Here is a 19874-nt window from a genome sequence, read left to right on the forward strand (position 1 = left end):
GCCCAAATGTTCACGCAAAGAAAGAAGGCGTAACTTTTATTCTCGCTGTAGTATTGTTGTTGCCGCCGCCATGTCGTGAAGGCACTGTGTGATTCGTTGTGAAAGCGAAACTACTTTGTTTGGTCTTCCAAAAGAGGACACGACTAGATTTAGATTTCTGGTTTTATGTTTACGCGGCGCGATGCAACGCAACGCGTAAAAAGACAGTATAAGTCATTATAATCCATAATTATGTCCCCACTGGATGCAACGAACGCCTCGTTTATAATGGGTTTTCATGTTTTTGAATCATCGCTCCGGCCTGACAGGGCACCATCACAATATAGTGAGGGGCGTAACATTTCAGTCTCACGCTTGAGGTATTCGGCCAATCACAACGCACTGGATAGCTGGCCAATCACAGCACACCTCGCTTTTTTAGAACAATGAGCTTTGTAAAAATCTACGCGTTTCAGAAAGGCGGGGCATAGAGGAGAAACAATAATGTACAGTATGTGGAAAATAATGTGTTTTTTGAACCTTAAACCGCATAAACACATTTCATTACACCAAATACACAAAATAATGTTCTTTTTAGCAACATCATATGACCCCTTTAAAATATCTACTTGGAGACAAATCTAGTTTCAATAGATTGATTTCTTTAGGTTTTATTATCCAAATTGCTTTATTTTATTATCTATATAGCAGATAAGTTTTTTTGCTAGAAACTGTGAAAGTAGAGAAAAGCAGCTCACGATTATAGGCATGATTGCAAAGCAAGGCTGGTCTCAGATAATCAAGAGTAAAGCACTTGAAGTAATTGCCAGCCATTTCTACAATCAAGCTCCTCTTATCACAGTTTTTCACAGCCTACATAGCCTACACAGTCATCAGCCTACGCCACTTTACAGGTTCCATTCTGAAAACAATCAGTCCTCAGGTAGTCTCCAAAGCTACCCGAATGAGCAGAGAAAAGCTCAGACATCACTTAAACGTCTGCCAAGAGTGATTTTCACTTTTTCAGGCACTATATGTTTCCTAAAAAGCCTTCTCAGTGCACCCACTTTCTTAGACCGAAGCAAAAAAAAAAAAACATACAACTGTTCAGTTGTACAAAGGTTCAAACGGAATCACAGGGATGTGCTAAATGCAAATAATAACCTGCAACTATCTATTCAATAGGGTAAAGATAAATTAGCAAAATAAAAAGGTCTATCACTAACACAGAAAATGTTTATATTTTTATTGATGACATCAGAGGTTGTGCAGCCAATCAAACTACAGTATTTTAGTACATTCATCTGTCACTTAGTAGAATGGCTAATACTAATACAATATTTGGCCCAGTGTCTGTTCCATCTGTTCAGCTGGTAAACCACACTTCTGCTGTTGTTTTTACATTTACAAAATTGTCAATTACAAAAATTATAGTTCTGCGTATGAATCCTAATTTATATTCAAAAGGCACTCATTAAAATGCCTTTCTATTGCTTAGTAACATAAACAGCTTGGTGTAAATAATATATTACTTGGCAGATATTTTTTGATGGTTATCAATAAAAAAAAGTAATTTATTGAATATTGTGGTCATATATTTCCAAACGAGCATTGTGAACGACCTGAGGGAACTAAATGATGACAGAATTTTCTTTTTTTGGCCAAAAAATATCATATAATATAAATAAAGTTTCTTTTGTACGTCCCCGTCCAGTTCATATACCTTGGATAGAATTTGTTCACCCTTCACGCCATTGAACTTGCTGTATCCCCTTGCTACCCTGCTTCAAAGAGCCTTAAAGACACGTCTATACCCTCCTGAGAGTCTTTACCCAGAGCAAGTGCAGGCTGAAAGCAGACTTATAAAAGGATAAAAGTGCTGTCATTCCTTATTAACAACTGCTGCTCCATTCCAAGCTAGCAAAGGAGTCTACCACAACATCCACGCTCTGTGAATTCCTGAACATCTGATTGTCTTTCCATGCAGTAAAACAAGAGAGGGAAAACGCCAGATGCACACAACCAACACAGTAGGAGTGACTGAATAGTACAAGCAGTTTCATGCATCTTTTAATATTCACTCCTGTGGATTTAGTCAGAGAACTAAGAGATTTTAATAACTGACCATATGGCAAACATTAAAGTGCCCATCAGAGAAAGACTCTTCAGCCACAAGGCAGTTAAACAAGACAGTTACGGTGACATTAAATGTTTAACAGTACAAAAAGAATAAGCTATTAGACTATATCTTGCTGCCTAGCAACTCAAGGTAAAGGACATGCAACTGGGTAATACATAAGTATCCGCTGCATAACCTTGGTAGAAAATGCCTTCCAGGATAAATTCACAATCACCTGGGCTGACATTGTTTATTCAAGATTAAGTGCGCATACCTGTTTTAGGAAGCAGCTGCAGTTTTAGCAGCCTGAATGGCCCAAGGACTTTCGGATTTCTTGTTGGGATGTGGTTCAGTGACTAAGCATTGCTCTGAGCGTCTCAAACCCCGAGGAGCTGTTCCTGGTTGTTAATTAGCAAAGCTTGTCCCAATCCCTCGAGTTAATTTCAGCAGACATGCTGGAATAGGTTAGGCCATGCCTAACAGATCAACCCATGGATTTACGCTTGTTGTTTAGCTATTCACCTTATTCTTAACGTAAGAGCGGGTACAGCCACTCTTAACTCATACGTGAGAGGCTTCTGGTGTCATTCGGTTCCAGATATTTTTAGCTAAAAACCAGTTTGTTATGCTTCATACTGCAAACTGGTATTTATTATCATATTTTATTATTGTAATCATAAACACATTGGTTTGTATTTCTGTATTTTGTGTCCCATCACCCACAGAAAAAAGGAGTGAACTAAAAAATGCATATATGTATACATAAATTAGATAAATACTCACTGATATCTAAATATACATACATATGTTATTTTACATCATTCGAGGTTAAACGTTCTTATATATTCTTACATACAAACATGAAATATAAACTTATGCAATACGTAATTCATTTTAAAATGACTTATTTCTTGATTGGCAGCACTAATGAAAATACGTCCTAAAGTGAAAAAATTCTGTGAGATCCAATTGACTGCGTGACTGTTTAATTAACTTACACCCAAATGTGGTAACACCTATTTCCTGTTTGACTTGTTTTTCTTCCCCACCAAATGTGCACAAAATGAAATGCTTGGCTGGAAGCAATATTATGTCTGCTGAAAGTGAAGTGAAGGCATCCGGGCCATCACAGCATGCCAAACAAGGCAGCAAAGCAAGTGCAAAAGAGAAGCTAGGGGCTGGGAATGAGAGAGAGGGGAGAATTAACTGTCTGGCTGGCACTTACTCATGCATAAATAACAAGCTTGGATCTATGAATTCAGCTGCGCACCATGACTATTGAGTGTGACGTATGGTGAAAGATACAGAAAAGAGTGCAAGAAAGGCAAAAGAGATGAAGTATGGAGGAAGACATATTTGTTCATGAAAATCTAAACGTGACACACTTCAGACTCCACCCGTAACAACCAGCAATGTAAAAAGGCACTTGTATGGAAAACAGGTCATTTACTGCAAATCATTTCTTAGTCAATACAAAGATTAAATCTTCAACTTTCATTATTACTTCACTTTTTCACCATGGTGCTCTTACATTGTGACTTCTTATGGTTTTGGCACCTTAATTTCGTTTTTCACTGTTTCGCAAATAACTTCATCTGTTCTCCCTCTTACTCCATGACTGGACCAATACTTCACCCTTTTTTCAAACCCCTTGATTTTTTAATAACTGATTTTCCCACTTCCTGAAGATCTCTATTTTAGGTCATCCTCCATTTATTTTTCAACGGGTCTGTTCTTTTTGTCATTTTTTTGAAAGCCACCCACACTGCTGGAGAGAAAACAACATGATAACACAAAACAAACACAGCAGTGATCTATAAAATGACCTGTATGGACTTGTGGAGGTGTAAGTTGATTTAAACAGGTGCACTGGTGTTTTCCCTCAAGGCCGTACCTTTTGTTTGTTGCAGTATCTCAGCAATACAGTTCAGTCAAGCCACTGGACACCTCAAATGGACTTCACCTCACAGACTCAAGCTCATGCACAGCAAAAAAAATAAATAAATAAATTCAAAACAGCCCTGAATATACGAGCAGTACACCACTCAAAATACAACTTCATTAATCCTTGAAAACCACATGACCATCAAACCCTAGCTGTCTCAAAACAATCTGAAATATCACCCATGAGCAAAGCCCTATCATTTGAAAGACATACTAACGCAAACAGTGGAGGACTGAATGCCAGTAATAAAAAGATTCTTGCACATGTAAGAGTTCATCCATTAATTTTACGGATTTAATCATTGAATTATTGCCATTTTTAATGTCAACGTTTGCAATTCATGTTTTCAGTTTCAATTTGCATTTCATGTTTTCAGTTCATGTTTGCTGTTTGAGAAATACAAAATTCGAGAACAGAATTTATTGTGCACGTGAGTGGAGTAAAGGCCACTTGCATAGATCTACTGTACCTCTGAAAAGCAACATTACAGAAATGCACATATAAACCACTAAGAGGCTCATCTACACTGAAGTTCATTTGACTTTACAATATTTGCTGTTTCAACTTAAGTTCAACATTTTTTACATAAATTTTCTAGTTATGATAATGTAAACTTTATTTTAGATCCAGATAAAAAAAAATATACATTTGTTTGAAACATTTAAAAAAAAAAAAAATTCTTGCAGTGCTTATAAACAGGGTTTTAATATTAAGAACAGTACACAACCTGCCTGTGCATGCTAATGTGTGAATGCCAGTATATGTATACAAGGGCACAAAAGTAGCAAAAAACTGCCAAGAAACTGTCATACAAAGCTGAAAATATACTCACACCTCATGGGAAACAACCACTGAGAAAAGCTTGAAAAAAACAAACATACATGTCCATTACAGTCCTTTTTTTTCTTGAACATTTAAAAGGAGAAAGGTGTCCTGCAGTGCACCATCGTAGTCTTCGTATTAGGAGGCCAGCTTGCACGCCCTTACTCTTTATTTGGTACAGAAATGCAAAACTCACCCTCCATCCAGTCTGACTCACAAAAAAATAATGTAAAAAAAAAAAATATTCAACTTAAATTTACTTGTAAACAACACACACAAGCAAAGGCATTTCCTATACAACAACCTCATAACCCTTTAATAACCTGAGTTGCCTAAAAAAAATATATTAAGATGGTGATCCTCACTGTAATGTGCTCAGTCATAGCCTACAAAGGGAGGTAAACGGGAAATTGTTGGTTACTTGCTAATTACAGTTAAGCCCAAAGATGTAAGTTACACAACACTTTTACAGACTTTTTGTTCATGATTAAAATATGACCGATTCATACAACATAATGCATTTGTCTGCATTTACTGTTACCTGTAATCTGTTACCAGTAAGCAATTTGCAATCGTAAAACAAAATTTTGCACTGCGATATCTTTATGTATTAAACATGAGTCTAATGTCTAGATTTGCTGAATATTTTTTTTTCTTGGAAAGGACTCCAAGATATTAAGATATTAAGATATTAAATTCATGTACAAATTTGACTCCTGCGCATGAATCCATGTTCAGAGATTTGGCCGGTTAGTGCCAAAAAGCTAAAACTTAAAATGTTAAGTTCACTGAACTAAATTGGGCTCTTTGAATTTCAGTAACATTAAACTGACTTAAAATATCAAGTTGAATCTAATATAACTTATATAAAAAAGTTGAAATTGCTTAAATTATTTTTGAGTTAAAGTAACTTAAAAACATAAGTTGTCATGGCTTTTTCATCATATCATTTTTTACAGTGTAGCCTACATGTCAAGTGCCATATATATAAAAACTGGGGTAATAAGACCCTCAATGCTTTAAGAAGTCTCACCAAGGCTGAATTTAATCAAAAATACAGTAATAAATAACATTAATGTTGTAAAATATTTTTACACTTTAAAATAACTTCATCTTAATATATTTTGTAGACTCCAGTCTACAGTGTCATATGATCCTTTAGAAATCATTCCAATATCCAAATTTGGTGTTCAAGTAACATTTCTTATTATCAATGTTGAAAGCTGTTGTGCTGCTTAATATTTTTGTGAAAAACCCATGATACATTTTTTGATGACCATTCAAAAGAACAGCATTTATTGAAAAATACATTTTTGGTAACTATGTAAAACATCATTAATTTTTGGGCTGTGAATCAAATCAAATAATTTTTCCTGACAATGGAGAGACAAGCCTAACCTGTCAACGAACATACAAATAAATACATGATCAAGCAAAATATGTAAAATTAGCATGAAGTCATGATGCCAAAGCTTGAAACCCTCTTATATTGATTTTCAAGCCAACCATAAGCTAAAGTTAAGAAGGGAAAGATCACAAGAGACAAGCAGATAAAAGAGAGAGAGAATTAGATGTTCAACAAGCAGTGGTGTAGTCGGGGCCATACGCAAGTATACGCCGTATGCTTACTTTTTCCCCCAACAAGGACACTTAAAATGTAACTTGAAAGCCACACAGAAAGGTCATTCAATAAAGGAGGCTGGTCCCCAATGAGCACAGTATCCCCTCTGGCACAAAGAGCTCTCGGGCATCATAATTGATCTTTTGCTTATTCATAAACAAAGGGGAAATAATAACACTGAGCAATAAACTGTCCAGGGGGAAGAGAGCAGTCACAAAGGACTCCCAACAACATGAAAGAAATGCAGAGAGAAAAAGCAAGAGATGTGGAGAGCAAACCTTGCCAAAAGAGAAAGAGAAGTTGGCCTTGGAAAAGGAGCAAGACATGAAGCCCAGTGGAAGGTCATAGCTACAAGCAGAAGTGTATTAAAAGCATTATAGTGCACAGCTGCATTGTGTTACTAGAGTTGTATACATACTGTGCATCAAAACATTGTGCTATCACAGCTCTGTGCGTGTGAAAGTCAATGTGTACTTTAGCTGGGTACACACTGTGTATTTCTTTCTGCCTGTGTGTTTAGAAACGTCTGTCCACTGGCAGCTGTGTGTGAATGGCCGGGTGCCAGCAGGAATGGGGCAGCCCAGAAGGAGGGCACCTAAAGACCATTGTGGGCCTCAGCTGAGCTGGGCCACTGAGGGGTTGATGTCTGAAGGGGTTAAATCAGAATCAGAATCAGAATTAGCTTTATTCGCCAGGTGTGCAAACACACGAGGAATTTGTTGTGGTTTTTTTAAGGCGCTCCTGGTACATACATGCATAAATACATACACATCTGACATGAGAACAGAAAAGAAAAGAAAAAAAACATTTAAATAGTAAAACTTAACAATAAATAATGTGTATGAATCTGGAACAGTAGATTTATGTACAGATTTGTGCATAATTTACTCTATATAGAACTGTATAAATAAAGAGATATGCATATGTATTTACATAATACTTGAGAAAGAGGCAATAATTAAGGATCTAGAATGGTAATGCAGGTAAACGCAGGTAATGATTCATATGTTAGCTGTTTAAGCTGGAGATGGCATGGGGGAAAAAAATGTTTTTATGCCTAGATGTTCTAGTGCACAGAGATCTGTAGCGTCTGCCTGAGGGGAGAAGTGCAAACAGGTTGTGTCCGGGGTGAGAGGGGTCTTTGATGATGTTTCCTCACTCTGGAGTTGTACAAGTCCTGAAGACTGGGCAGGTGCACACCAATGATTCTTTCTGCTGTCCTAACAGTCCGTTGCAGTCTTCTTATCAAATGCCTTCATGACCACAGATGTTAAAGCAACAGGTCTGTAGTCATTAAGTCCTGTGATTTTTGGTTTCTTGGGTACAGGGATGATGGTGGAACGTTTGAAGCATGCTAACAAGATGACTCATGGAGAGTCATGAGTCATACATGCAATCTAATGCTAACAAGATGACTCATGGAGAGTGCCAGGATGGAAAACTGTGCTTCCAGTGGATCCAAGTTTGACTAAAAAAGCCCAGGAACACAAGAAGAAAATGGAATTAAAGGAATAGTTCACAAAAAAAAAATTTTAAAAAGACATTTCTGTCATCATTTATTCACCGTCATGCTGTTGCAAATCTGTTTGACTTAATTTCTTCAGTGGAACACAAAACAAGATGTGTTGAAGAATGTTATAACTGTTTTATCCATCAGTGGGGCCCAAAATAGCATTGTACGGACACAAAGTATACGTCAAAATATCTTCTTTCATGAAGGTTTGCTGAAAAATTGATGATAAATGATGAGTTGTCATGTGTTACTGAAATGTGAGGTTTTGGTTTATCGTTCAAGTCGATAGCAGCTTTAATCTCATAACTGGAAACCACCGCCCGAGGGCGTTACCAAGATGGCCGTTGAGGGAACTGACAATTTCTAAAAAAGGACTTTGGGTATAAAAGATCAAGAGAAGGGATAAAAGAGAGAAAGGGGAGTCACCCTGTTGTGATTGATAAAGAGATGTACATAGGCACACACACACACACACACACACACACACACACACACACACACACACACAAAAAGATATGGGGCGGGAGCGGGGAGGGGAACGGCACAGATTATGACTGATGTCATTATTTTCCAGCTTTGGCAGCCATCAAGATGAAAATCGAGGTCAGAAAGATTGCCAAAGGAAAGAGGTCAGTGGAGTATGCATGGTTCAGAGAAACAATCATCATCAGGGCAATGCAAAAGGACAGGGCAGTGTGTCGAAATATACACTATGAGCCCAAACATACCAGTGATTTCATCAGATGGATTTGAATTCAGAACATACATGCAATCTACTGCTGGGTGGTTATGCGACTATGGGCAATTTCGGCCATGACAGACATTTAAAAAATAAACTTAAACATCTTTAAACACACGCTTCACATTCTCACTAGATTAATTTGTCAACTAACAGTTGATGTACTGTATATACTACTGTTCAAAAGTTTGGGTTCAGTACCTTTTTTAAAGCAATTAATACTTTTATTAATGAATTAATCAAAAGAGACAGTAAAGAAAAAAATCCAAATAAATGCTGATTTTGAATATTCTATTCATCATGACTCAAGATCAACAAGTACAAGATCACGGTTTCTACAAAAATATTAAATGACAACTCTTTCCAACATTGATAATAATATGAAATGTTTCTTGAGCACCAAATCAGCATATTAGAATGATTTCTGAAGGATCACGTGACACTGAAGACTGGAGTAATGACAAAGCTGAATTTTCAGCAGCCATTACAAGAATAAATTACATTTTAAATATATTAAAATAGAAAACATAAGTTTTAAATTGCAATAATATTTCACAAATGTTTGTACTTTTACTGTATTTTTGAATAAATTAAGTGTTGTTGAGCATAAACATTTCAAAAACATTAAAAAAAAAATCTTACCATCCCCAAACTTAGGACACAAAAGTGCCCAAAGATAAACAAGCAGATTTTCATCTTGACTGGTTCTGAGTTCACTGATGTCTGCTTTGACATATTGATCTAAAACAAATGAGCTTCAATGCAAAAACAATTTAACCAACCTTTTAACGGAGCAATCCATCTAATCTTCTACAGAAGATAAAACAGGATGAGCCTCCAGATTGCTGAAATAGCACAATGTACCATTTACATGATATTAAGCTACTAGACAATATATGCATTTAAAAAAAAAAATCATAAAATTGCAATGTGTGGTTATTAAAGTTTAGAGTGAAATGTGAGTTTTTACTGAAATGTGAGGTTTTGGTTTAGAGTGTGTTGGTGTGAAGCCTACTGAATAGTTCATCTAAAAGTTTACCATACTGCACTGCATATTCATCTACTTGCAACTCTTGAAACGGTCTGTACTAAAATGGGTTATGTTGTTGATGTTTTATGAAGCACACTGCATGCATTCTATCGATCAGTGGGAACAAAGCAAGTGAAAGGTGAGGGAAACTCTGTGGATGAGTACTGAAGAACATGAGGGTGGAATATTCAGGGCTATGTATAGAGGAGTGTGTGAGTAGGACGGAAGCAGATATCTCTCTGCTGCTCAATATAGCACATGCATGCAGGTCCACAGTGGATGCTGAATAGCATTGCTGCAAGGAAGGACTGAAGAGATGAAGAGCGGCAGAGAGAAGTGGTACCCAGCTGCGAATCTCAAAACCTATGCTTTCTGACAGAGCATACCGATGTATTTAGATACAACCTCACATACACAGACAGCACAAACGCTGGGAAGGCTACTGAAAAAATAGCCTAGAATCCCCAGCCACAAGGTAGTGATAAAGTCGCTATATATATATATATATATATATATATATATATATATACACACACATATATACACACACACAAAGGCATACAATAGAGTTCAAAGGTTTGGGAACAATACAATTTTTTTAATTCAGCAAGGACATACTAAATTGATCAAAAGTGACGTTACAGTAAAGTAATTTATAATAGTACAAAAGATTTCTAAACTCAGCATAAAACGAAACATCCCCTTTTCAGGATACTGTATTGCTAAGATAATTTTGGAAAATCCAAATAAGCTTTACAGATCTTTATTGGAAAGGGTTTTTCATGTTTGTTCAATGAACCATAAAGAAGAAATTAAGAAAATAACTGGAAATAAAATCAGTTGAATGCAAGACGACATTTTTTTTCCTGAGTTTATTTCCAATAAATGCTGTTCTTCTATACTTTCTATTCATCAAAGAATCCTGAAAAAAATATCATGGTTTCCACAAAAATATTAAGCAGCACAACTGTTTTCAACATCGATAATAATAATAAATGTTTCTTGAGCATCAAATCAGCATATTAGGATGATTTCTGAAGGATCTTGTTACGCTGAAGACTGGAGTAATGATGCAGAAAATTCAGCTTAGCCATCATAGGAATAAAATACATTATAAATGATTTAAAACAGACAACATTTATTTTATATTGTAATAATATTTCACAGTCTTACTGTTTTTACTGTATTTTAATCAAATAAATGCAGCCTCTGAGCATAAATCTTAGCCCAGACTTTTAAACAGTAGTGTAATTACATGCTAAAATAATTATTTAATTATGGTCAAAACGTCATATACTAACTAACTAATCAATTAAATAACCAAATAACCTAAACAAATGGCAAGACAAATGCCTAAAACATGGTGAACAGCAGCATTTAAAATACCATTTTTTATTTATTTTTGTTAATTACTTGAAATGTCCAAAGGAACAGATTAAAAAAAATTATTTAGACTTCCCAAAGTCAAATTTAAGAGAGGACAGTTCAGGACATTCAATTACTGACTCGGCTCAGTCAGCTGAAATCTATTCGCACAATTCAACAGTGATGTAGCATATTGTCACACCACAATGCTACTTGTTGTCAAAAGTAGCTTGCTACTATAAAAGCACAACTATTTTTAGCAGCTGAGCTACTGACAGGCTACTGAAAAAAGTTAGCAGCATTTTTAGTTAGCTACTCCCCAACACTGTACAGATGTATTCTGGGAACTGAAGGGTGTGTGGGGGTACTGGGGCAGAAAGTCAGGATGGTGGAAGGAGCCAACACACAAACTAAAGAAAAAGCATTTGTCTGTCAGCTCTTACATAATATAATCTGCTTATGCAACATAGGAGAGCCACAGCATCCTTCTCCGCCCTCCGCTCCGGTTCTCTCTGCCTCTCGTTCCTCTGAGAGATGACCTCCTCTGCACACGTCATTCACACAAATATATTTAAACAAATGAAAGATAGAACAGCTCTGGGGGGCCGTCAGAAACAAACATATACAGACGCTGATAAACTATTCTATTCTCACACAGCAGCCGTCACGTTGTCAAACTCGCATGTAAACAAAGTGGCTTAATATAAAACCATGTAAAAAATGTTTTATTTAGGCCCCCCATGGAACCATAACGACTCATGTAAAATAACATATAAAAAAAAAAAAAAAACGATTCACTAATTTGAGTCCCGGAAGGCTGAGTGAATCTGTTCATCCTAATTGGCTCTCTCTGTAGCACTGGAAAGTCTAGTGAATCAGTTCGGATGGTTCATGTAACACATTAAAAAGCAATTTAATGTGCATGTACTTTACGTTGTTTATGCTTTGATTTGAACGAAAACAACGTATCCGCGTGGCCAGCTGACACAAAACAGCATACGCAATTTACGTTCAGTGGATACTCTCCAAAATGGCACCAGGGTGACACGGAGGAGACTTGTTGAATAAAGTCGTTTTTTTTTTTTTCTGTTGCGCACAAAAAGTATTCTCGTAGCTTTGTAAAATTACGGTTGAACCCCTGATGTCACATGTCACATGGATTATTTTACCGATGTCCTAGCTACGTTTCTGGGCCTTGATCGTGTAAGGACCCTTGCTGTCTATGCAGGGTCAGAGAGCTCTCAGATTCCATCAAAAATATCTTAATTTGTGTTCCAAAGATGATCTTGTGGAGGAGGTCTTATGGGTTTGGAACAACATAAGGGTGAGTAATTAATGACAAAATTTGCATTTTTGGGTGAACTATCCCTTTAACAAATCATGGGGTAATGCAACCAAAATATGAATATGCCTCTTCACGCCTACATGCTGTGCATGCACTGAAATCTTCTAACTCTCTTTCACACACACAAATATTTAGCCCAATGCTTAGCTGAGGGCCAGATGTGTATCTATGAGTGCGTGTGTGTGTGTGTGTGTTTATGTGAGCAGTGCTCAGAGATCGACGTGGGAACACTGCAGAGGGAGACATATTGCATCGAGTTCCCACACTGTGTCAACTAAACTACGGCAACCCGGATGGCTCTACAAACCCGCACAGACCATGTGCTGCAGGGCAGATTGCTCAAGCCCCATGCAAACATCAACATCACGTCAAAAACCATGGGTCACAGAGAGGGGTTAAACTGGGCATGACGTCCTGGCACCTTCGATTTAAATAAAAAATACTCAGTACTCAAAAAATACTTAGTTTAAAAAAATACTCAGTTTCAGTATACGATGGCATTTTAGTGAAGAAAAAATAAGATACCTATAGAAACATATGCCTATAAAATACCTATAAAACATACCTGAAGAATGAACATGTACAGTAATACGTATACAGTTTTAACAAATTTTGGCACTTTGAAAAGTTTTGAAAAGTTTGTGTTTTCAGGCCCCTAAAACAGCGTGTAAAAGTTTTCGTGTAAATGAACAACCAAAACACAAAAAAATTCAGTTTTTAGTTGAAAATGGTGTTGTGTGAATGTTTTATGCCAAAACAGTGTAGCGAATCAGCTCAAAGGGGAAATATGAATAATTAATCTTAAATAGTTATAATTAATTATAAATATTTAGATCCGCTCTAAGTATTTACTTGACCTCTCAGGGTCAACTGTCTGTCAATTCTAAGAACGAGACAAAAATATATACTTTGTCATTTATTTATTCAGGAAAATGATCCAATATTACATATCTGTGAGCAGCAAAAGTATGTGAATCTCTAGGATGAAAATTGAAGTTGAGGTTTGCATGAACCTGGTTGACAGCATGCCCAGGAGACTATATGCTGTCATTAAGGCTAAGGGTCACCCGACAAAGTATTGATAGTTGTGTAAATATTGACAGCTGTATGAATAATTTTTGGTTTATTGTAATCCATTACATACCTTTCTATTAAAGTTATCTGACATTATCAAGCTGAATTTGTTCTGACACAGTTTAACTGAGTTCTTGTCATATTTTATTACCATTTTCTTAACTATAGTGAATAAACTGTGATAATGTGAGAAATGTTGAAGGTGTCAGAATCAATTTTGGTTTGACTGTATCTATTTGATAAATGAAGTTAACCAATTAACATTATACATACTCTTTTGGTTTCTGTACCCAATATTTTACAAATGTACAAATGCAATGAAAATATTGGTATCGGTACTCGGTATCGGCAAGTGCCAAAAATAAAAGTATCGGTATCGGGCGAGTACTGGAAAAAGTGGTATCGGTGCATCCCTATCTATTTATCTTCTAATTTTCATTTAGGTTTTTTACTATTATTTATATTTTAACCTTATTTAAATCAATGGAAACTATTTTTAACCATTTTATTTTTAGTTAACAATAACACCCTGGGGTGCATTTCCCAAAAGCAACTATGGTCGCAAGTTCCGTCGATACCAATAGCGTTCAATGGAACTTGCAACCATAGTTATCTAACGATGCTTTTGGGAAACGAATCCCTGGTTAGGACGGGGTGTAAGGTTCTGGGTCCTGGACAAATTAGTTAATTAAAATAAATAAATAAATAAATGACACATATCAATCAGATTTAATCAGATCTAACTCTGAGAATAAAGCTTAAAAACAAACAAACAAACAAACAGGTATTCTCAAAGATATCTACTTGTGTATTACTTAAGTGTCTTAAAAAATTGCTAAACTGACCGATTCCATGCCATGAACCCTGCAAACCAACAACCGGGAATTTGTAAACATGACTTTGCACGTTGATGAAAACCCGTACACCCTGAATCCCACAGGCTGCATTTAGTCATTCAATCAGATTGGAGCTTTCCATTACGAAATGGCTTTTGCTATCTTGTAGTGCAATATGCAACAGACGCTGCATGAGCTTTCCATGGGTGGTCTTTCAGTATGACGTCCGAGGCAATTAAAGAGGTCATTTGAGAGAAATGATTGAAGACAAACCGGGAGAGAGGAACGGAATGCTTTGCGCCTCCTCCTTCCTGTTCCTGTTCATTTTTGTTCAAATTCAAACATACTTTCCTGGCAAGAACAATTTTATACAGATCATGAGGACACTATCAGTTTAGCTAAATAAGATGATTGACAGCTGAGTAATTACATGAGAACACAATGTACACCCAGTTTAAAGAGAAATAAGAAAATATGCCTGCATTCAGTTTAAGGAGGCATAATGCTCCATAATCAAATCCCTCTTTCTCCCTTCTGCTCTTTTAAACACAATAACTATTCCTAATCTTTTTTTTTCTCTTTTCACCTCGTTCTCTCTCTTACGCACATAGACATGCTCACTCACACTCTCCCTGTCGGTGGCAACACACATGGTGAGGTAATGAGGACCTAAAGAAGCGTCTGCAGGAGACATGCTTTCATCAGTGCTGCTGGGTAATGGTTACCATGGCAGTGGAGGCCACGGCACATGGGTGCACAGATGCTCCGATCAGCCTAAACAAAACACAAAGCACAAATGTATTCCATTTCAAATGCTTATCAACTTATAATAAAGTCTCTCCCGGTGAACAGATGACCTGCAGTGGCCTACAAGGAAGGCATGTGATATAAAAACCAATACGCAACTGATATCGCATTCAAATTATTGCATACACCTGCTTTCAGTAATCATTTTTGTATGATGGCAAAATAAGATCATGGAGGTCGGTGGAACAACAAGCTTCTCATAAACTAGCCCCACAATGCCTCTTTCTCTATGACTCCTTAAGCAGTCAGCTTGACCCGCTACTCAGGTGTGTAGGTTAGCTCACTGTCTGACATACAGAGAAAATAAGGTTCAGGGTGTGAAATTGGCGAGAAAGTGCTAGATCATCTCAGGAAACAAGCTCAACAGGATGACTGAAAACAAATGCTCTGTTCCAAACCCCAAGAGCGGAGATTCTACAGAAACTCCAAAATTGCAGCTACCGTTCAAACATTTAAAAAAGCTTGAGTGAACGCAATATAATGTAACAATGAGAGGCTGAAAAAAACAGTAAGACACGCTGCAACGATCAAAGCTATCAATCTAGTGAATGTTAAAAACAATTAAAAAACAAACAAAAAGTGGATGCAAGAACACCCATGTAAACGGCACCTTAATGATATTAGCAAGTTTTGAAATCAACACTGCTCCTTATTTCATGGATCATGTAACATGTGAAAAACTGAAATCTGAACGTTATAAGTAGGATGATCTATTAACTTAGGACTTACAGATATACTCTCTCACCATTGTGCTTATGGGAAAGGCACTCAACTGAAGGTCAAAGCTCCAGGAAGACTGACCCTGCAATAAGTGAACTATAAGCTGCCGTCTACAAAAGAGATGCAAATAAGTGTCACAGTTTAACTGTGGCACTGAATTTCTCTTTAAAAAGCATACAGGAGGGGGAAAACAGAGGATCATGGGGATTGAGATGGCACAACTACAGTGAAATTTAAGTGCTGACGGGGCACAGTTTAATCTGACTGCTTTATTGCTCTCCTCTGCATGTAATGTGTTACTCTAACACTGATTTCTTACAATGTTTTCAAATAGAAATAAACAAATCAGCAACTGCATGTAATGTCACGGTTTCAGCTTACTGCATTCATGACAAGCTAACCTGAACTGTACATGAATGTACATGTGTTCACAGTGTTCTAGACAAAAGCGATGTACTTATACAGAACCTCCAAGAACAAATGATGACCTACTCTTGGCCGACGCTCCAGGCTCATTTTCGTACAGTGGGCTGCACAGTCCAATTGACATTAATAAGAAGTCTAGACACAGTCAGAGGATGAGGACAAGAGAGAGGGGCAAGGGCAAAGCTGGGACAAATGATAGGAGGAGAGAGAGGTTATATTCATTTTTCCTTCCTTCAAATAAATCACAAACATTTACGTCCTACCAAAGGCACATCAGTAAATACCCCTACATTGACACCAAATGTGGCCAGATAAATTATACTGGTTATCATTATAGGGCCTTTCGCACCGCTTTAGTTCCTAAATGAACAGTACTAAAGTACTGGGACAATTTTGCGCAACCTATTTCCCAGTACCATTTAAAGGGTTGCATTCGCACGGACAGTGTGTACTAAGAAGTGACTTAAGCCGGTCGACAGCGACATCATTTGTGCGCGGCGTTCAACAACAGAAACAAAAAACAACATTAACAACAGGAGGATGGAGGATGCTGTGATCGGAGCTGTTTTTTTGTTGTGTCTCGCGGGTTTCACAATAATGGACATGGAACGTCGACGTATACGTAAAGCGATTGAAAGAACGGAAAGGAGGACTAAGAGAATCTCCAACGACAACTGGCAGTGCTACATTTGCTACAAAAGCCTGCACTTCAGCGTCCGTCCATCTATCGCTGTTCTCCATACTTGCGAAATAAGTTGACACAATGTTTACAGTATGTTTACACGGCATTTTAAATCATGGCGGGTGAGGGCGTTTTCGTACGCGTTTGGCCAATCAATGTCTACTTACGTCACGATTAGTACCAGTTGTGCTGGTTAGACCCTGCTCCGGAGTAGGAGCTAATTTGGTTCTCGAAAAAGGCAGTCCGGTACTAAAATCGCACCCAGTTCCGGCGGTGCGAAAACGCCAAAAAGTGGGTAGTTCCACAATTAGTTCTGGTACTATGAAAAGGTTCCCGCGGTGCGAAAGGCCCTTAGATTAATATTGTTAGAGAGGATACATAATGATTCTAGTATCAGCTGATGATACTGTAGATGGAAAAGTAACTTTTAAAGAGGCTCTCAGATTTTTGTCTTTTACACGCTTTGGGATTTCTGATGGTAATTGCATCTATCTGTCTGTATACAGTATAAATAGAAAATGTATAAGTATAAAAGGAGTCTAAACAACCCTAACTATATTTAACAGTAAAAAAATAAATAAATATAATTTATTTGCTGTTAAATATTATTATAATATAGTTCACTGGATGGATGGATGGATGGATTCACTGTAAAGAGTCCAGCCTTTATAATTTCTCCTTTTGTGCTTCACAGAAAAAAAAAGTAAAAAGACAGTCATACATAGGTCTGACATAACATGAGGGTGAGTAAATGATGACACGATCAATTTTAATACCAAAAAATGGCACACTTCACCCTTAAGTTTTATCCTAACCAGAAGATAAGGGTGAAAAAGCTTGTGAGCAGAATTTCTCCGATTTCGCTAATGGATGGGCCAGCAGGATTAATGACTGAGTGATGAAACTGTGAAAAGAAATGAGGCCAAGGAGGGAAGAAATGGTGGGAGGGGTGAGAAAGGGAGAGAAAATGAGAGCGAGAGTGAAAGAGAGAGACGGATGGACAGGTGGGAGACAGCTCAATGAAACGAAGCAAGCAGGAAGAGAAGGAGGAAGGACACATCAAAGAGGACATGGAGAAATAGAGGAGTGAGATAGGGATGCAGTGACAAGAGAAAGTGTAAGAGAAAGAGAGACGGATGACAGGAGAACACACAGACTCACTCGAGGATCGAAGACACACAAGTTAAGTGTGACAAACCGTTTTCAATAGAAGTGAGGGGCAAATGTTGAAGGAAGAAGGAGGGGACACATGGACACAGGCACAAAGATGATGAATCAAGAGCGGTAATCAAAACAGCCAGGCAGAAAGACGAGGCAAGGGGGATGGATGAATGGACAGGGGAAAGGAGAGAATGGCAGAGAGAAGGGGAGAGACAGGAAGAGTGCAGACACATTAAATAAGATAAGTGACAGGCAGAGACTCAGATGGAGTGGGATGATTAGAGAGCAGGCGAACACACAGAAATATGTAATAAATCAGCCTGCACTGTGACTAAGTATGACTGAAATGCTTATGATACATCATGAAAGACAGAGAGAAAGAGAGTGTGAGCAAGTGATAAAGCTATCTATGGCAGAAGGAATATAAATGTAGTTATGAGAATGTTATACAATATACAGTGGTGTGAAAAAGTGTTGGCCCCCTTCCTGATTTCTTATTTTTTTGCATGGCAGTTGTTGCTGCTAAGGGTGGCCCAACCAGTTATTAGGTTTAGGGGGCAAACACTTTTTCACACAGGGCCATGTAGTTTTGGATTTTGTTTTCCCTTAATAATAAAAACCTTCATTTAAAAACTGCATGTTGTGTTCACTTGTGTTATCTTTTACTAATATTCAAATTTGTTTGATGATCTGAAACATTAAAGTGTGACAAACATGCAAAAAAATAAATCAGGAAGGGGGCCAACACTTTTTCACACCACTGTATGTCAATATTCAGGATCTATAATTTAGTGAAAAATTTTGTAAAATACAAGTACAAAATAGCATATACAAACAAATACAAGTACACTAAAGATAAATTAAAAGGGAAATCTTAAAAATTAAAAGGAGTAAATTATCTCTATAAAAATGGTTTTATTTTATACAGACTACCATTAAAATTGCTCACAAATTGCCCCCAAGGCTGCATTTATTTGATAAAAAATACAGTAAAAACAGTAATATTATAACAAATTTAAAAACCATTTTCTATTATATCATTTAAAGTGTAATTTATTTCTGTGATGGCAAAACTGAATTTTCAGCGGCAATTACACAAGTCTTCAGTGTCACATGATCAATGAATAAAATAATTACTTACTTAAAAATAGAATAAAATATTTATTCATTTATCACCTAATCCTTTATTATTACCATTTTTAACACTTGTTATTTTATACATGTTTGATATAACAATCAAAATAATGCTGTTTTAATTACACCAAGCACACAGAGTCAAATAACAGACTCGGCTGCAGGTACTTTATAATTACAACTAGGCATGGGCCGATTACCGGTTTCAAGGTATACCGCGATTTCCGTTATACCGTTCCTGCGGTATGCGCTGTTTTTCATGTCTCCTCAAAGACTGAAAGTGTAGGAATCCCTCAGGTTGAGTGCAGTGTAGAGAGTAACACAACCCTCCTCCTCCTGTTGGTGCGAGCGAGCTGTCAGTCACGTGTGTGTAGGACGGCCGAACTTAAGGAGCTTCCCCTGGAACTTAACGCGATCGGCAACCGGCCGTTTTTTGCCTTATTGCAACTCGTCTCTGTTCTGGACTTGCACAAACTGCGTTGCAATACAATCATTTTCCAAAATGTAATTTATGTGAAAATATTAAGTCTGTAAACGCCCGTTAACACAGGCCAGA

The 19874-nt window shown here is 37.2% G+C and overlaps 1 protein-coding gene across 1 annotated transcript in view; it reads right to left on the minus strand.

Annotated features, from left to right (window-relative positions):
• Window positions 1-19874, minus strand: part of LOC107659890 (inactive phospholipase C-like protein 1) — a 76350-nt gene that overhangs the window by 30199 nt on the left and 26277 nt on the right. The gene's annotated exons all lie outside the window — the stretch shown is intronic.

Source organism: Sinocyclocheilus anshuiensis, unplaced genomic scaffold, assembly GCF_001515605.1.
Source record: "Sinocyclocheilus anshuiensis isolate Anshui unplaced genomic scaffold, SAMN03320099.WGS_v1.1 scaffold1409, whole genome shotgun sequence".
NCBI lineage: Eukaryota > Metazoa > Chordata > Actinopteri > Cypriniformes > Cyprinidae > Sinocyclocheilus > Sinocyclocheilus anshuiensis.